The sequence below is a fragment of the Oryctolagus cuniculus genome, chromosome 7 (genome assembly GCF_051225735.1).
Source record: "Oryctolagus cuniculus isolate XC-2025 breed Fujian yellow rabbit chromosome 7, ASM5122573v1, whole genome shotgun sequence".
Lineage (NCBI taxonomy): Eukaryota > Metazoa > Chordata > Mammalia > Lagomorpha > Leporidae > Oryctolagus > Oryctolagus cuniculus.
In genome coordinates, this window is record NC_142873.1 from 134,556,591 (window position 1) to 134,572,936 (window position 16,346).

Sequence of the window (16,346 nt, forward strand, 5' to 3'; positions counted from 1 at the left end):
ACAAAGAAAGACAGAAAGAGAGGTCTTCCATCTGCTGGTTCACTCCCCAAATGGCCGCAATGGCTGGAGCTGAGTTGATCGAAGCCAGGAGCCAGGAGCTTCTTCTGGGTCTCCCACGTGGGTGCAGGGGCTAAGGAGCTGGATGGGAAGGAGGATACAGGACTCAAACCGGCACCTTATGGTATGCTGATGCTGCAGGCCCGGGCTTTAAGCTGCTGCACCACAGTGCCGGCCCCAAGATTAGATGACTTACTCAGTCATCTAGGAGACAGTGCATGATCCCAGGACTGCACTCTGCCTTCAGATTTCACATCCTTTGTGTGCTCCCCACCCCACCCCACCCCACCCCACCGCCAACACACACAAACTATATTGTTGAGAAAACAAATGTGCTGGAGCAATGGACAGAGAGCCTTGAACTTCAAGTTGAGAAATTCGACTGAAAAAAAAAAAAGAAAGAAATTCTACTGAGGCCAGCTCTGTGTCTTACTAGGCTACCTTCTCTGGTGGCCACCGGCATCCCATATGGGCGCCGGTTCTGGTCCCGGCTGCTCCTCTTCCGATCCAGCTCTCTGCTATGGCCTGGGAAAGCAGTAGAAGATGGCCCAAGTGCTTGGGCCCCTGCACCCATATGGGAAACCGGGAAGAAGCTCTAGGCCATTGCAGCCATTTGGGGAGTGAACCAGCAGATGGAAGACCTCTCTTTCTCTCTCTCTCTTAAATAAATAAATACATCTAAAAAAAAGAAAGAAAGAAAGAAAGAAATTCGGTCTAAATTTTTTGGTCAGGAGCAGCCAAGGAAAGGGTCAAGGCAGAAGAGTGAAAGTAACCTAAAGATGGGTGTGAGATGCTGGCTGGGAGACTACTGCACCAGTCCCAGCCAAAAATAATGCAGCTCTGAGCCAGGCAGGAGCAGAGGGGATGCAAAGGGGTGTTTTCCATGCACTGAAATGGGCTAGGTCTCTGTTTCTGCAGGCACTCTTCCAGAGTAAATAAGGAAAAGGAGCCACCCTCATTAAACTCTTGAATGCTAGGGAATGCCCTGGACATTTGGTACATATTATCTCATTAAATCGTTCCCAACACCCTGTGCAGTAGGTTCCTTTATTATCCTCATTTTACGAATAAAGAAACCAAGACTTTGAGAGGTAAAATGATTTTCTGAAGCCCACAAACTGGTGTTGGATCTGGGCTTTGAACCCAGGCGTGTCTCTAAATCTCACCACCATTGCTCTTTACTGTTTAAAGAAAAGGCGAGGAATGCAGGTCCCCAGACTCAGCTGAAGGCTGTTTGCTCAGACCACGGTGCCTCTGAGACTGCCAGAGAAAGGTCAGGAGCACACAGCTGTAACCTAAACAGCCGGTGGGCCAGTAGCGCAGGCGCCTTGGTGGGGTGGTGTCTGAGAGACACCTGCAGGGCCTCAGCCCATGGGCCTCCGCAGCCGGATCCTGCAGTGCCTCTGGGACAGTGACAGGGAATCCTGTCCTTGGAAGGGAAATCTCATCTGCAACAACACGATGAACCTGGAAGACATCATGTTAAGTGAAACAAATCAGGCACAGAAATCCAAAGACTACGTGTGAATATAAAAAAGCTTAACTTGGAGCCGGTACCATGGTGTAGTGGGTAAAGCCACTGCCTGCAGTGCTGGCATCCTATATGGACGCTGGTTCAAGTCCCTGCTGCTCTAATTCCCATCCAGCTCTCTGCTATGGCCTGGGAAAGCAGTAGAAGATGGCCCAAGTCCTTGGGCCCCTGCACCCACCCGAAGCTCCTGGCTTTGGATCAGCCCAGCTCCAGCCGTTGCGGCCATCTAGGGAGTAGACCAGCAGATGGAAGACCTCTCTCTGTTTCTGCCTCTGCCTCTATGTAACTTTGCCTTTCAGAAAATAAATAAATAAATAAATAAATCTTAAAAAAAAAAAAAAGCTTATCTCTCAGAAGCCAAGAGTGGAATGGTAGTTTTCAGGGGCTAGGTGAGGGGTAGGGGTTGGAGAGATTAGTCAAAGGATAAAAGATTTCAGTTAGCCAGGACAGGTACATTCAAGAGACCCAATGTACAACATGGGGACTACTGTAGTTTGTATTTTTAATTTTCCATTTATTTTATTATTATTTTTTGACAGGCAGAGTTAGACAGTGAGAGAGAGACAGAGAGAAAGGTCTTCTTTTGCCGTTGGTTCACCCCCCAAATGGCTGCTATGGCCGGTGCGATGCGCCGATCCGAAGCCAGGAGCCAGGTACTTCCTCCTGGTCTCCCATGCGGGTACAGGGCCCAAGCACTTGGGCCATCCTCCACTGCCTTCCCCGGGCCACAGCAGAGAGCTGGACTGGAAGAGGAGCAACCGGGAGAGAATCCGGCACCCCAACCGGGACTAGAACCCGGGGTGCCGGCGCCGCAGTCGGAGGATTAGCCAAGTGAGCTGCGGCGCTGGCCTATTTTATTATTTTTTAAAAGCAGTTTTTTTGAAAAGCAGAATGACAGAGAGAGACAGAGACAGAGAGAGAGAGATCTCCCATCCACTGATTCACTCCCCAAATGATCACAACAGCCAGGGCTAGGCCAGACCAAAACTAGGAGCCTGGAGCTCCATCTGGTCTCCCACATGGGTAGAAGGAATTCAAATACTTAAACCATTATCTGATGCCTCCCAGGAACATTAGCAGGGAGCTGGATCAGAAGTGGAGCAGTCCCAGGGTTCAAACCAACACTCTGACATGGGATGAGGGCATCCAAGCTGTGGCTCAACCCACTGCACCAAACATCTGCCCTTCCCCCTTTTTATTTATGTTATTATTTTTAACAAGATTTATTTGTTTATATTTGAAAGTCCGAGTTACACAGAGAGAGGAAAAGACACAGACCTAGAGCTCTTCCATTCGCTGGTTCACTCCCTAGATGGCTGCAATGGCCAGGACTGGGCCAGGCCAAGCCAGGAGACAGGAGCTTCTTCTGGGTCTCCCATGTGGGCGCAGCGACCCAAACACTTGGGCCATCTTCAGCTGTTTTCCCAGGCCATAGCAGGGAGCTGGATTGGAAGTGGAGCAGCCGGGACTTGAACTGGCACCCATATGGGATGCCAGTGCTGCTGGTAGAAGTGGAGCAGCCAGGATTTATTTATCTATTTATTTATTTTTTGACAGGCAGAGTGGACAGTGAGACGGAGAGACAGAGAGAAAGGTCTTCCTTTTGCCGTTGGTTCACCCTCCAGTGGCCACCGCGGCCGGCGCGCTGCGGCCAGCGCACCGCGCTGATCCGATGGCAGGAGCCAGGTGCTTATCCTGGTATCCCATGGGGTTCAGAGCCCAGGGACTTGGGCCATCCTCCACTGTACTCCCTGGAGCAGCCAGGATTTAAACCAGTGCTCATATGGGATGCTGGTATTGCAGGCAACAGCTTAACTTGCAGTACCACAATGTCAGCCCCAATAAATACAAGCAAAAAATAATAAAAAATATAAAGTTCCTATGGAATAGACTAAGAGACACCAAGGCATGAATTTTTTCAGCTTAGAAATAAGTGTCAGGGCACTTCCCTAGTGAAAGAGGACATGAGTATAAGAGGGGAGACAAGCTGGAATCATGGGCAGTGGGTGGGGGGCCTGGGTGGGACACTGAGTCCCTGTAGGGGCCAGGATCTGTGGGCAGGCTCTGGGCAGACAGGGCCAGCTGTGAGGGCTCAGCAGGGAAAACTGTTAACCCGCCTGGGATGCCGGCAGCGCTCCTCTCTGCCTACAGAACATGGAACCATTGTCCCCAACCTCAGTGCCCTTCCCAATCTGACCACCGGTCCTGTCCTGAATTATTCATGCTGTGGGCTCTGAGCAAGTGGAGCTTCCGGAAGCTTCTGGCCTGAGGACATTCGGCTGTGTCTCCCCAGGGCTCTGTGTCTTTAGCTCCGACAGTGTTACTGGGGGACTGAGCTGCTGCCGGGCTCTGCCAAGCTTTTTGCAGCTGGCAAACAGCCGGTCACCTTGGGCTACCGGGCTTCAGCCGTCTTTTATTGAGGAATGCTATGTGCTGGGGAGAGTTCTGCGCTCTGTCCAGAGCACAGAAGTGAATCCAATCAGGTCCTTGTCCTTGAGCAGGCACTTGGACATGATTTCCTGCCAGCCCTGGTGAGAGCTCACCCAGACTGTGTACCGTTTCACCCGTGGAAGGCCACAGCCTACTCCCTCCAGGAGTAAGTGGCCTTGACTCTCACATCCTTAACACCGAAGTAGGGCCCTCTCTGGGGTCTGGAGAGGCACAGAGCAACTTGTCACCAATGTTGCTGCTCAGAGCCCGGAGCTAGTCCCCACACTGCTGCTTCCCACCCACACCAGGAGGATGACATCATTCAGCAACCAATGCCAGTGCTTGTTTTTTTAGGAAAAAAAAAATCAGATAGCCACGGCCCCTGTCCTCAGACAGCTCACAGTCCAGCAGGGGGTGGGCATAAAGAAGTGAGAGGGCAGGATCAGCACTGCTGCTCAGCAGCATTGTGGGTAAAGTCACCCCCTGCAATGCCGACATCCCCTATGGCGCCCGTTCACATCCCAGCTGCTCCGCTTCTGATCCAGCTCCCTGCTAATGGCCTCAGAAAAGCAGTGGAAGATGGCCCAACTGTTTGTGCCCCTGCCACCCATGTGGGAGACTCAGACAAAGTTCCTGGCTCCTGGCTTCACCTGGCCCAGTCCCAGCCGTTGCAGCCATCTGGGGAGTGAAGCAGTGGATGGAAGACCTCTCTGTCTCTCCCTCTCTCTCTCTAACTCTGACTTTCAAATAAAGAAAGAAATCTTAAAACACACACACACAGAGAGTAAAGGGCAATTATACTTCCCTGATTGGTATTGTGATTGGGGGTGGTACAGGTACCCTGGAACTGAGCACAGAAAGGGACATTCCCAATAAGCTTGAGGATGTGTAATATTTTTAAAAAAGATTTATTTATTTATGTGAAAGAGTTAGAGAGAGAGAGAGAGGGAGGGAGGGAGGGAGAGACAGAGAGAGGTCTTCCTTCTGCTGGTTCTCTCCCCTGGATGGCTGCAACAGGCAAGGCTGAACCAGACTGAAGCCAAGAGCCAGGCGCTTCATCCCGGCCTCCCATGTGAGTGGCAGGGACCTCTGCTGCTGCTTTTCCCAGGCCGTTAGCAGGCAGCTGGGAAGTGAAGCAGCCAGGACTCAAACCAGTGCCCATATGGGATGCCAGTGTTGCAGGCGCTGGCTTTACCTGCTACACCACAACACTGGCCCCAGAAGGCATGCGATTTCACCAGGCCTCTCATCCTTGTCTTTTTAGGTCCTTGCCAAAATGGAAACTTCATGGAAAAGCTCTGTTCTTCCATAGCGGCTTTTCTTTACACGATTGCACTCCATCCTGACCTGTTCCAGTGGACTCTCTGGCATCAGATAGGTGTCCAGCCTGCAGGGGCAACATGAGAATGAGTGGAGACTGGAGCCCTCTGCAGGTAACGCCACCAAACAGGAAGTAGCACGGAATCCCTCGAAGATCTCTGAGCTCTGCCCAGAACATTCTCACTGCTACCTTCCCCTGATTGACTCATTCCATCGGCACATGGACGACATCTGGCTGAATCCCATCTGTGTCCCGGTTCTCATCTCTCTCCTACCAGCTCCAGCGTCATATTCAGCTTCTTCCTTGACCTCCCCCCGACACCTGCATGTCTAAAGAACATGTCAAATTCAAAATGTTCCACACAGACTATTTCTAAAATCATTTTTATTGACACATAATTATTATATGTATTTATGGGATACATTATGATGTTTTCATTCACATATACACTGTGTAATTATGTAACTTATCTATCACCTTGAAATGTAATTGTTTCTTTATGGTGAAGATATTCAAAATCCTATCTTGGTGTGGTCTTTTTAAAAATATTTATTTATTTATTTATTTGAAAGTCAGAGTTACACAGAGAGAGCAGAGTGAGAGAGACAGACAGATAGATAGAGAAATCTTCCTTCCAATGGTTCTCTCCCCAATTGGCCACAATGGTTGGAGCTGCACTGATCCTAAGCCAGGAGCCAGGAGCCTCCTCTGGGTCTCCTACGTGGGTGCAGGGGCCCAAGGACTTGGGCCATCTTCTATTGGTTTCCCAGGCCATAGCAGAGAGCTGGATCAGAAGTGGAGCAGCCGGGTCTCGAACCAGCACCCATATGGGATGCCAGCACCGCAGGCCAGGGCGTGAACCCACTGCGCCACAGCACTGGCCCTGGTGTGGTCTTTTAGTACACTGGTTAAACTGTGGCTTGGGACACCCACATCCCATATTGCAGTGCCTGGTCAGAGGCCTGGATACGCTGCTTCTAATTGCAGCTTCAAGCTAATGCACACCCTAGGAGGCAGCAGATGATGGCTTAAGTATTTGAGTCCCGGCTGCCCACATGGGAGACCTGGATGGAGTTCTGGGCTCCTGACTTCAGCCTGCGCTATCCCTGGCTGTTGTGGGCATTTTGGGGGAATGAACCAGCAGATGGAAGATCTTCCTCCTTCTGTCTTCCTGTGTCTCTGTCTCTGCCTCTCTCCTTTTCAAATGAAATGAACATAATAAAATTTTCAAAATCCTCTCTTCTAGCTATTGTGAGATATACAATGCATTGTATATATATATTTTTATTTTTGACAGGCAGAGTGGACAGTGAGAGAGAGAGACAGAGAGAAAGGTCTTCCTTTGCCATTGGTTCACCCTCCAATGGCCGCCGCAGTCGGCGTGCTGCGGCCGGGGCACTGCGCTGATCCGAAGCCAGGAGCCAGGTGCTTCTCCTGGTCTCCCATGGGATGCAGGGCCCAAGTATTCGGGCCATCCTCCACTGCACTCCCTGGCCACAGCAGAGAGCTGGCCTGGAAGAGTGGCAACCGGGACAGAATCTGGTGCCCCGACTGGGACTAGAACCCAGTGTGCCGGCGCCGCAAGGCGGAGGATTAGCCTAGTGAGCCATGGCACCGGCCCCCACATTGACTCTTAAGATTTGCCCCCATCACCTGCAAACCTGTCCTCCAGTTTGTGCACTCTCAGAAAGTGGTTCTGCCACCTACCGGTATTCAGGTCCAAGATAGAAAACTTATTTTGGTTTTTCTTTTTCTCACTCCCGTGCGCCCCATCAGCAAGGTCTGACCAACTACCTCTATAAAACAGCCTGAAGTCTTCCCTTCTTCCTCCCACCACCTTAGTCCAGCCTCTGTCATGGGCTCACTGGACAACAACACCACTCTGCCTGTCTGTTTCCATGCTTGCTCCCTCCCCTGTTTCAATCCGTACGGCAATATTTTAAAATAACTTTTGTGTCAGCACTGTGGCACAGCTGGTTAAGCCATTACCTGTGATACATATCCCATATGAGTGCCAGTTCAGGTCCCAGCTGTTCCACTTCTGATCCAGCTCCCTGCTAACGTGCCTGGGAAAGCAGCAGAAGGTGGTCCAAGTGCTGGTGCCCCAGCCATCCACATGGGAGATTCAGATGAAGTTCCTAGTTCCTGGCTCTGGACTGGCCCAGCCTTGGCCATTGAAGCCATTTGGGGAGTGAATCAGGGGATGGAAGACTGATCTCTTTCTCTCCACCCCCCCCCTTTTTCTATAACTTTGCCTCACATACAAATAAATGCATCTTAAAAAAAATACTCCCAGGGCAGGCATTTGGTGCTGCAGTTAAGATGCTGCTTGGGGCCTACGCCGCGGCTCACTAGGCTAGTCCCGGTCGGGGCGCCGGATTCTGTCCCGGTTGCCCCTCTTCCAGGCCAGCTCTCTGCTGTGGCCAGGGAGTGCAGTGGAGGATGGCCCAGGTGCTTGGGCCCCTGCACCCCATGGGAGACCAGGAGAAGCACCTGGCTCCTGGCTTTGGATCAGTGCGGTGCCCCGGCCGCAGCACGCCGACTGCGGCGGCCATTGGAGGGTGAATCAACGGCAAAGGAAGACCTTTCTCTCTGTCTCTCTCTCTCACTGTCCACTCTGCCTGTCAAAAAAAAAAAAAAAAAAAAAAAAAAAAAAAAAAAGCAGAGCCAGGACTCAAACCTAGGGACTCCAATATGGGTTGCAGGCAGCCCAAGCAGCATCTTTTTTTTTTTTTTTTTTTTTTTTTTTGACAGGCAGAGTGGACAGTGAGAGAGAGAGACAGAGAGAAAGGTCTTCCTTTGCCGTTGGTTCCCCCTCCAATGGCCGCCGCGGCCGGCGCACCGCGCTGATCCGATGGCAGGAGCCAGGAGCCAGGTGCTTTTCCTGGTCTCCCATGGGGTGCAGGGCCCAAGCACCTGGGCCATCCTCACTGCACTCCCTGGCCACAGCAGAGAGCTGGCCTGGAAGAGGGGCAACCGGGACAGAATCTGGTGCCCCAACCAGGACTAGAACCCGGTGTGCCGGCGCCGCTAGGCGGAGGATTAGCCTAGTGAGCCGCAGCGCCAGCCCTGGCTCTGCTTCTAATCTAGCTTCCTGTTAATTTACACCCCAAGAAGCAGCAGTGATGGCTCAAGTATTTGGGTCCCTGTTACTCATATGGGACACCTGGATGGAGTACAATGCTCTTTGATTTGGCCTTGCCCATTTCCGGCTGTTGTGGGCATTTAGGGAGTAAAACTGTAAAACTGCAAAACTTCAGATTAAAGATTCTCCAACACACCCCCTCTGTATTTCAAATAAGTGATTTATAAAACGTAACTCATGTCACCACACACATAGTTCAAGTTTGCACTTACCCTAAAATACAAGCTCATGACAGTGGTCCACAATGCTGTCTACCATGCGGCATTTGCTCACCCCTTAGACCTCGTCTTAGAAGCCCTGGCTCATTGGATGAAGTCCAATAGATCAGATTTTTCCATTACTCTAGTAAGTGGAGCTCTTTTGTATCTTAGGGCTTTGCAAAGCTGTTTGTAATTCCCTTTCCTAAAATCTTTGCCTTTTGCACTGCCCAGAATTCATTTTAAAAGTCATTTCTTCCAGGCCAGCATTGTGGTATAGTGGTGAAGCCACCTGCAACACTGGCATCTCATATGAGTGCCAATTTGAGTTTTGGTTGTTCCACTTCAAATCCAGATCCCTGCTAATGTGCCTGAGAAAGCGGAGGATGGTCCGAGTCCAAGGATGTGGCCCCTGTACCCACATGGGAGACCCAGTAGAAGCTCCTGTCTCCTGGCTTCAGACTGGCCCAACTCCAGTGGTTGTGGCCATTTGGGGGAGTGAACCAGCAGATGGAGAATCTCTCTCTCTCTCCCTCTCCCTCTGTAACTCTGCCTTCAAATAAATAAATCTTTTTTTTTTTTTTTTTTTAGTCCCCTTCTTAGGGCAGGTATTGTGGCACAGCTGATCAAACTGCCTCTTGAGACGCCCATATCAGAATGCTGAAAGAACCCCGATCTGGCTTCCTCTCCAACTTCCTGCTAATGTCCCTGGGAGGCATCAGATAATGTCCTAAGTACTCAGGCCCTGGCCACTCATGTGGAAGATCCAGATAGAGTTCCTCGGAAAGTCTCAGTTTGAAAGACAGAGTTAGAGAGAGAGAGAGAGAGAGGAATCTTCCATTCATTGGTTCACTCCCTAAATAGTCACAACAGCCAGGCCGAAATCAGGAGCCAGGAGCTTCTTCCAGGTTTCCTATGTGGGTGCCTGGGGCCCTGGAACTTGGGCCATCCTCTGCTGGCACATTAGCAGAGAGCTGGGTTGGAAGTCAAGCAGCCACAACAGAAACAGGTGCCATATGGGATGCCAGCAGTTCAGGCCAAGGCTTAACCCATTCCACCACAGTGCTGGCCCCAAAATATGTATACATCTCTTAAAAATAAAAAGTCACCTTCACAAAGAGGCTTTTTTGGACCACCCATCTAAGCAGCCCTGTTGCTCCCCCTCTTTGCAGAGGAATGACACTAGACCCTGCGTTGTTCTTTCGTCTGCTCGGCCCTTCCCGGGTTTGCTGCTGATTCTTCCCGGGTTGGCTACCTTCCCTTCCACCTCCGTGGAAGGGCGGTTCCCCCTGCCACTTTCCCCACTTCTGCGGGGGAGCGGCACACCGCCGGCCGGCTCTCTCGGGGGCTGCTCAGGTGCTCCTTCAGATGTTCCTCGTGCATGCGGTCTCTCTCCTCCTTTATAGTCCTCTTCCACCAATCCCAACTCTGCTACCCACACGCCGAGTACGCTGCTCTCCTCCAATCAGGAGCAGGTCCTGCTGCTTATCGGTTGAATTGGAGGCAGCTGTGTAGAAGCTGTTTGCTCCTCTCCCAGCACCATATTGTGGGAAAGCAGATGCATAGAATAAGTCTTAATTCCAGTAACAGTCTAGTCCGAGTTGCTCCCCACACAGCCCCTCCTCTAAACCTTATTACTCCATCCTCATTTTATTCGTTTGTTTACCTGTTTATTTTCTGTCTTTCGTTCACCCCCAGGATGTAAGCTTAAGAATGAAGATCCTGTCTGTGCTGTTCACTGCTCTACCCCTCCATATGTGGCACCTGTTAGGAATCTAACAGATACTTGGATGGATACATGGATGGATGCAGTGAGTGAGGACAGAAGGTGAGAGACTTTCCAGGAGAGAGATCTGTATGTACAAAGACTTGAAATTCAAAGAGAGTATAGGATACTTAAGAAATTGAAAGAAGTTCAGAACACTTGGCACGAAGAGAGTTAAGGTGTAAGTTGTCCCTGAGGCTGGAGCAGTAATCAAGAAAAATTATGGAAGATGCTGGGCTTAGACTCTCTTCCAAGTTCCATATGAAGCCATTGGAGGGTTTGAAACAGGGAAGGAACTTAACCCGGAATAGTCCACTTTTGCTTACTATAACAATATATCCGAAGCTGAGTATAATGTCTAAGGAAGAGAGGTTTATTTATCTCACAGTTTTAGAGACTCAACAGGGTACCAACATTGGCTAAGCTCTGGTGAGGGCCTCACTGGCTGTGTCACATGGCAGTGGTATCCTGGTGAGAGCTAGTGAGAGAAGGGAGATTATATAGCCAGGCAGAAAGCAAGCAAGCTCTTTGATAACAACCCTTCTCAGTGGGAATTGGGGTCCCTGGAGAACCACATTAATCCTTTCTGAGAGCCTGCCTCAAATGACCCAAACACATTCCACTACACCATACCTTTTATTATTATTATTATTATTATTATTGACAGGCAGAGTTAGACAGTAAGAGAGAGAGAGAGGTCTTCCATCCATTGGTTCACCCCCCAAATGGCTGCTACCGCCGGCGCTGCGCCAATCCAAAGCCAGGAGCCAGGTGCTTTTCCTGGTCTCCCATGCGGGTGCAGGGCCCAAGCACTTGGGCCATCCTCCACTGCACTCCCTGGCCACAGCAGAGAGCTGGATTGGAAGAGGGGCAACCGGGACAGAATCTGGCACCCCAACCGGGACTAGAACCCGGTGTGCCGGCGCTGCAGGTGGAGGATTAGCCTATTGAGCCGCAGCGCCAGCCTAGACCATATCTCTTAAAGGTATCATAACCTCTTTTCTTTTTTTGGATTTATTTATGTTTTTGAAAGGCAGAATTACAGAGAGAGAAGAGACAGAGAGAGATCTTCCATCTGCTGGTTCACTCCCCAAATGGCTGCATTGGCCAGGTCTGAGCCAGACCAAAGCCAGGAACCATGAGCTTCTTTTGGGTCTCCCATGTGGAAGGCAGGGGTTCAAGCACTTGGGCCATCTTCCACTGTCTCCCAGGTGCATTAGCAGGGAGCTGGATCAGAAGTGGAGTATTTGGGACACAAAGTGGCAACCATACAGGATGTGAGCACTGCAGGCAGCAGCATAACCCATTATACCACAGTGCCAGCCCTTCTTACAATCTCTTAACACTGCTACACGTGTTAGGGGGCAAACTACAAGGAGACCATAGCATTAATCTAATGTCTATTCTAAAAAAGCCATTCGTACTGCTCTAAGTGCTACAAGGAAGCTAAATTGGATGTGAAAAAGCCACTGCTGGGTGCCAGTTAGAAGACATTTAAACTTGTCCTGGCAAAAGTTGGTGGTAGAGGTGAGGATGGAAGGTCACATCAACAGGACAGAAGGAAAACTAGATGTTGGGAGTAAGGGAGAAGAGATGTTGAGCATCACTTCCGGATCTGTCTCAGCCAGAGGTGGGCATTAACCACAGAATGGATTTGCGATGTAATGCAGCTAGTAGCGAGTATTGGGAGTCGTGTGGTTGGGAGATGTAGACTGCAAGGATTCTGAGCAAGGGCCACTGCGCCTCCGCGTGATCTGAAACACAGTGCTGATGTTGGCTGTCACTAGGGCTTCCTGACTATAAGGGAAGCAGCGTGGGGCCCCAGCCCTCTCCCATTGCATGGGGAAAGCCACTCTTGCCCTCCGATGTCACATTGGCCATCTAGAGATGCAGGCACCAAGAGGGCTGGAATCAGGAAGCAGAGCAAAGTTTTTAAATTGGCTTGTGCCCATGGCTGGGCACAAGCAGGCGTGGCAGACTTTTGGGGGCAAAAGCCAGACTGCAGTGAGTTGAGGGGTGAGAAGGAGACGAAGCGAAGGGGAAGAGAAATGCCAGGGCAGTCACTGAGGAATTAGTGCTGGGACTTCGATTGTTGGCTTGTTTGTTTTTAAGCAGGAAAAGTTTTGAATGTTCAAGAACTGTTCTGAAAAATGTAAGTTGGGAGCCGGCGCCGTGGCTCAATAGGCTAATCCTCCACCTTGCGGCGCCGGCACACCGGGTTCTAGTCCCGGTCGGGGTGCCGGATTCTGTCCCGGTTGCCCCTCTTCCAGGCCAGCTCTCTGCTATGGCCAGGGAGTGCAGTGGAGGATGGCCCAGGTGCTTGGGCCCTGCACCCCATGGGAGACCAGGAAAAGCACCTGGATCCTGGCTCCTGCCATCGGATCAGCGCGGTGCGCCGGCTGCAGCGGCGGCCATTGGAGGGTGAACCAACGGCAAAGGAAGACCTTTCTCTCTCTGTCTCTCTCTCTCACTGTCCACTCTGCCTGTCAAAAAAAAAAAAAAAAAAAAAAAGAAAAAAGAAAAATGTAAGTTGGAAAGAATGCACTACAGAGCAGAGCTTGCTTTTTAAAAAAGATCTATTGATTTATTTGAAAGGCAGAGTTATAGAGAAGGAGGGAAAGAGAGAGAGAGAGAGAGAGAGAGAGAGAGAATGCTTCCATCCACCGGGTCACTCCCCATGGCCACAATGGTCAGGGCTAGGCCAGGTCAAAGCTAGGAGACTTGGACTCCATCTGGGTTTCCCATGCAAATGACAGGAGCCACAGCACTTGCTGCTTTCCCAGGCACATTAGCAGGGAGCTGGATTGGAAGTGGAGCAGCAGAGATTAGAACCAGCACCCAGAAATAGGATGTTGGCATTGCAGGCAGCAGCTTAACCTGCTGCGCCACAACACCGGCCCCACAACATCAGCCTGAGGTTCCTACAGAGGTAGCAGGGGCTGGCTGGAGAGTGGAGGCAGCTGAGCAGCAGTGCAGGTAGGCCCTTGGCCACCTGGATTCCCAGGACCCAAGTGTGGCCTCAGCCCTGCTGCCTGCTCTTCTCTGCTCGTCATCCAAAGGTCCCCCAGACCAGCGATGATGCTGGCTGGAGTGCAATTTCTGGGTCATGTGGTAAGGGTGTGTTTAGGTTTCAAAGAAAAAATGAAGCTTTATGTTTTTTTTTTTTTTTTTTTTTTTTGACAGGCAGAGTGGACAGTGAGAGAGAGAGAGAGAGACAGAGAGAAAGGTCCTCCTTTGCCGTTGGTTCACCCTCCAATGGCCACTGCGGCCTGCGTGCTGCAGCCAGCGCATAGGGCTGATCCGAAGCCAGGGGCCAGGTGCTTCTCCTGGTCTCCCATGGGGTGCAGGGCCCAAGCACTTGGGCCATCCTCCACTGCACTCCCGGGCCACAGCAGAGAGCTGGCCTGGAAGAGGGGCAACCGGGACAGAATCCGGTGCCCCAACCGGGACTAGAACCCGGTGTGCCAGCGCCACAGGCGGAGGATTAGCCTATTGAGCTGGAGCGCCAGCCTGAAGCTTTGTGTTCTGACAACTGGCTCACATGACTGGCATAGATGGGACAATCTGACTCCAAGGGTGGTCTTTACTGGGGTCCCCTCCCGGCATTGCTATCACCTGTCTGGAAGGTGGGTCCTTAGGGTCTCACAGATGCTCACGGCAGGCTAACCAGAAACACGGGGAAGTCTGCAAGGCAAATGACCCGGAGCCTGCGGAACGCCACTGGTTTCTCCTGCTTAGGCTCTTAGTGGATCCCACTTGGCAAGACTCTCACGAAGGTAATGGATGTGTCTCATGTCGTCTGGTCAAGATGCACACACCAGGATGTCTCAACACTGCGGACATTGATGGGAAAGGAAGGAATGGAGGAAGGAGAGAGGGAGGGAGGGATGGGGGCAGAGAGGGAGGGAGGGAGGAAGGGAGGAAGAGAGGAAGAGGGGAAACTAGTTTACTGAGTGGCTGCTCCATTTTACAGCCCCAGTAGCAATGTAGGAGAGATTCAGTTCTTCCATGTCCTCACCAGCTTTTGGTATTGCCCTGTTTTGTTGTTGTTAATTTTCATTTTCCTTTTTCTCAAGTGTGCAGTGGTTATAACTTGCATTTCCCCAGTGGCTAGTGATGTTGAACACTCTTTCATGTGTTTAAGTGCTTCACTGTCCTCCAAATATCCTCTCTGCACGTTTTCCCCCCATTTAATTGGATGACCTATTTGTCATTTTCTTTTTTAAATTATAGGGATCAGAGTTACTTAGCTGATGGATTTTCATGGTCAGTGATGTGCCTAGAACTGTGCTTTTATTTATTCAATTGATTTATTTGAGAGACAAGAGAGACTGAGAGAAAGAGAGAGATTGTCTGGGGTTGTCTGTCCTTCTTGGCTGCCCTTGGGCAGTTGACTAGAGAAAGCAGGTTTTTCTTGGGACTTTCACCTGTACCCACTGATGGTCTCGGGGTCCTGGCTTCCTTCTCTGGTACCCACTGTGACACAGGAAGCAAAAAGAAGACTCAGGGGGCTCACTGCTGAGTCACTGTTTGGGTCTCAAGGTCCGTGGCCAATCTGCTCTCTTACTATTCAGAGTCGTCTTATGTTTGTTTTCTTTTTTTTTTAATTTTTTAAAAGATTTATTTATTTATTTGAAAGTGAGAATTACACAGAGAAGGAGAGGAAGAGAGAAAGAGAGGTCTTCCAACTGCTGGTTCACTCCCCAATTGGCTACAACGGCTGGAGCCACACCTATCCGGAGCCAAGAGCTTCTTCTGGGTCTCCCACACAAGTGCAGGGGCCCAAAGACTTGGGCCATCTTCCACTGCTTTTCCAGGCCACAGCAGAGAGAGCTGGATCAGAAGTGGAGCAGCTGGGACTTGAACCAGCACCCATATGGGATGCTGGCACTGCAGATGGCGGCTTTACCAGCTACACCACAGCGCTTGCCCCTAAAATCAGCATTTAAAATCACAGATTTGCCTGGCATTATGGCATAGCAGTTAAATTGCCACTTACGATGGCAGCATCCCACATCAGAGTACCTGTCTGAGCCCTTGGTCTGCTTCCAGTCCAGCTCTCTGCTAATGTGCCAGGGAGGGCAGCAGAGGGTGGTCTAAGTACTTGGGTCCCTGTCACAAATTGGGAGACCAGGATGGATTCCTGATCCCTGACTTCAGCCTGGACAAGCCTCCACTGTTATGGTCATTTGGGGAATGTGCCAGAGGATAGAAAATACCTCTCTCTTTTTCTCTACCTTTCAAATAAATAAATAAATCTTTAAATAAAATCACAGGTTTCTCATAAAAATGTAGCTTCCCGTCTTCTCATGAAACACTGGGTGCTGATTCATCCTGGAACAAATGGCTGGAGACGTCGGGCACCTGTACCCCTGAGGATGGATGATATTGACCTGTATTTGCCACAGGCCCCACCCCCTTATTCTAATTCCCGTAAGGCCTGCTTTGCTCATTCATGCATACCCTAGGAGTCTGAAATTGCTACCTCTGCGTGGGAACTTGCGTCTCATCTCCAGGAAGTGTTGGCCACAGTAAAAGCTGGATGTGACAGCAGAAAGAGTCACTGGCAGGATCCTTACAGGATTCTGCTACATCATTGCAGAAATGTTCTCGGTCTCCCAGAACAAGCGCTCTGCCTCGGCACGCACTGTGCTCATCAGTGGCCATTAACAAGAAATTCCCCTCTCACTTTAGGAAGCAGCCAGCTCATTTCTCCTGAGCAGCCCTAGTCATGACCTGGAGGTAAGCGCCAGCCCGTGCCTGTGGGAGCACTGCTGAGCGAGCCGCCTGGCCCACACGGACCTGAGTTAGCAGAGGCCTGGCATACTCAGTGGCTACTGGCTGAAGCCCCAGTGGGAGGCAGCGCTGTGTGCTAGCCCAGGGAAGACGGCCGGCCGGGA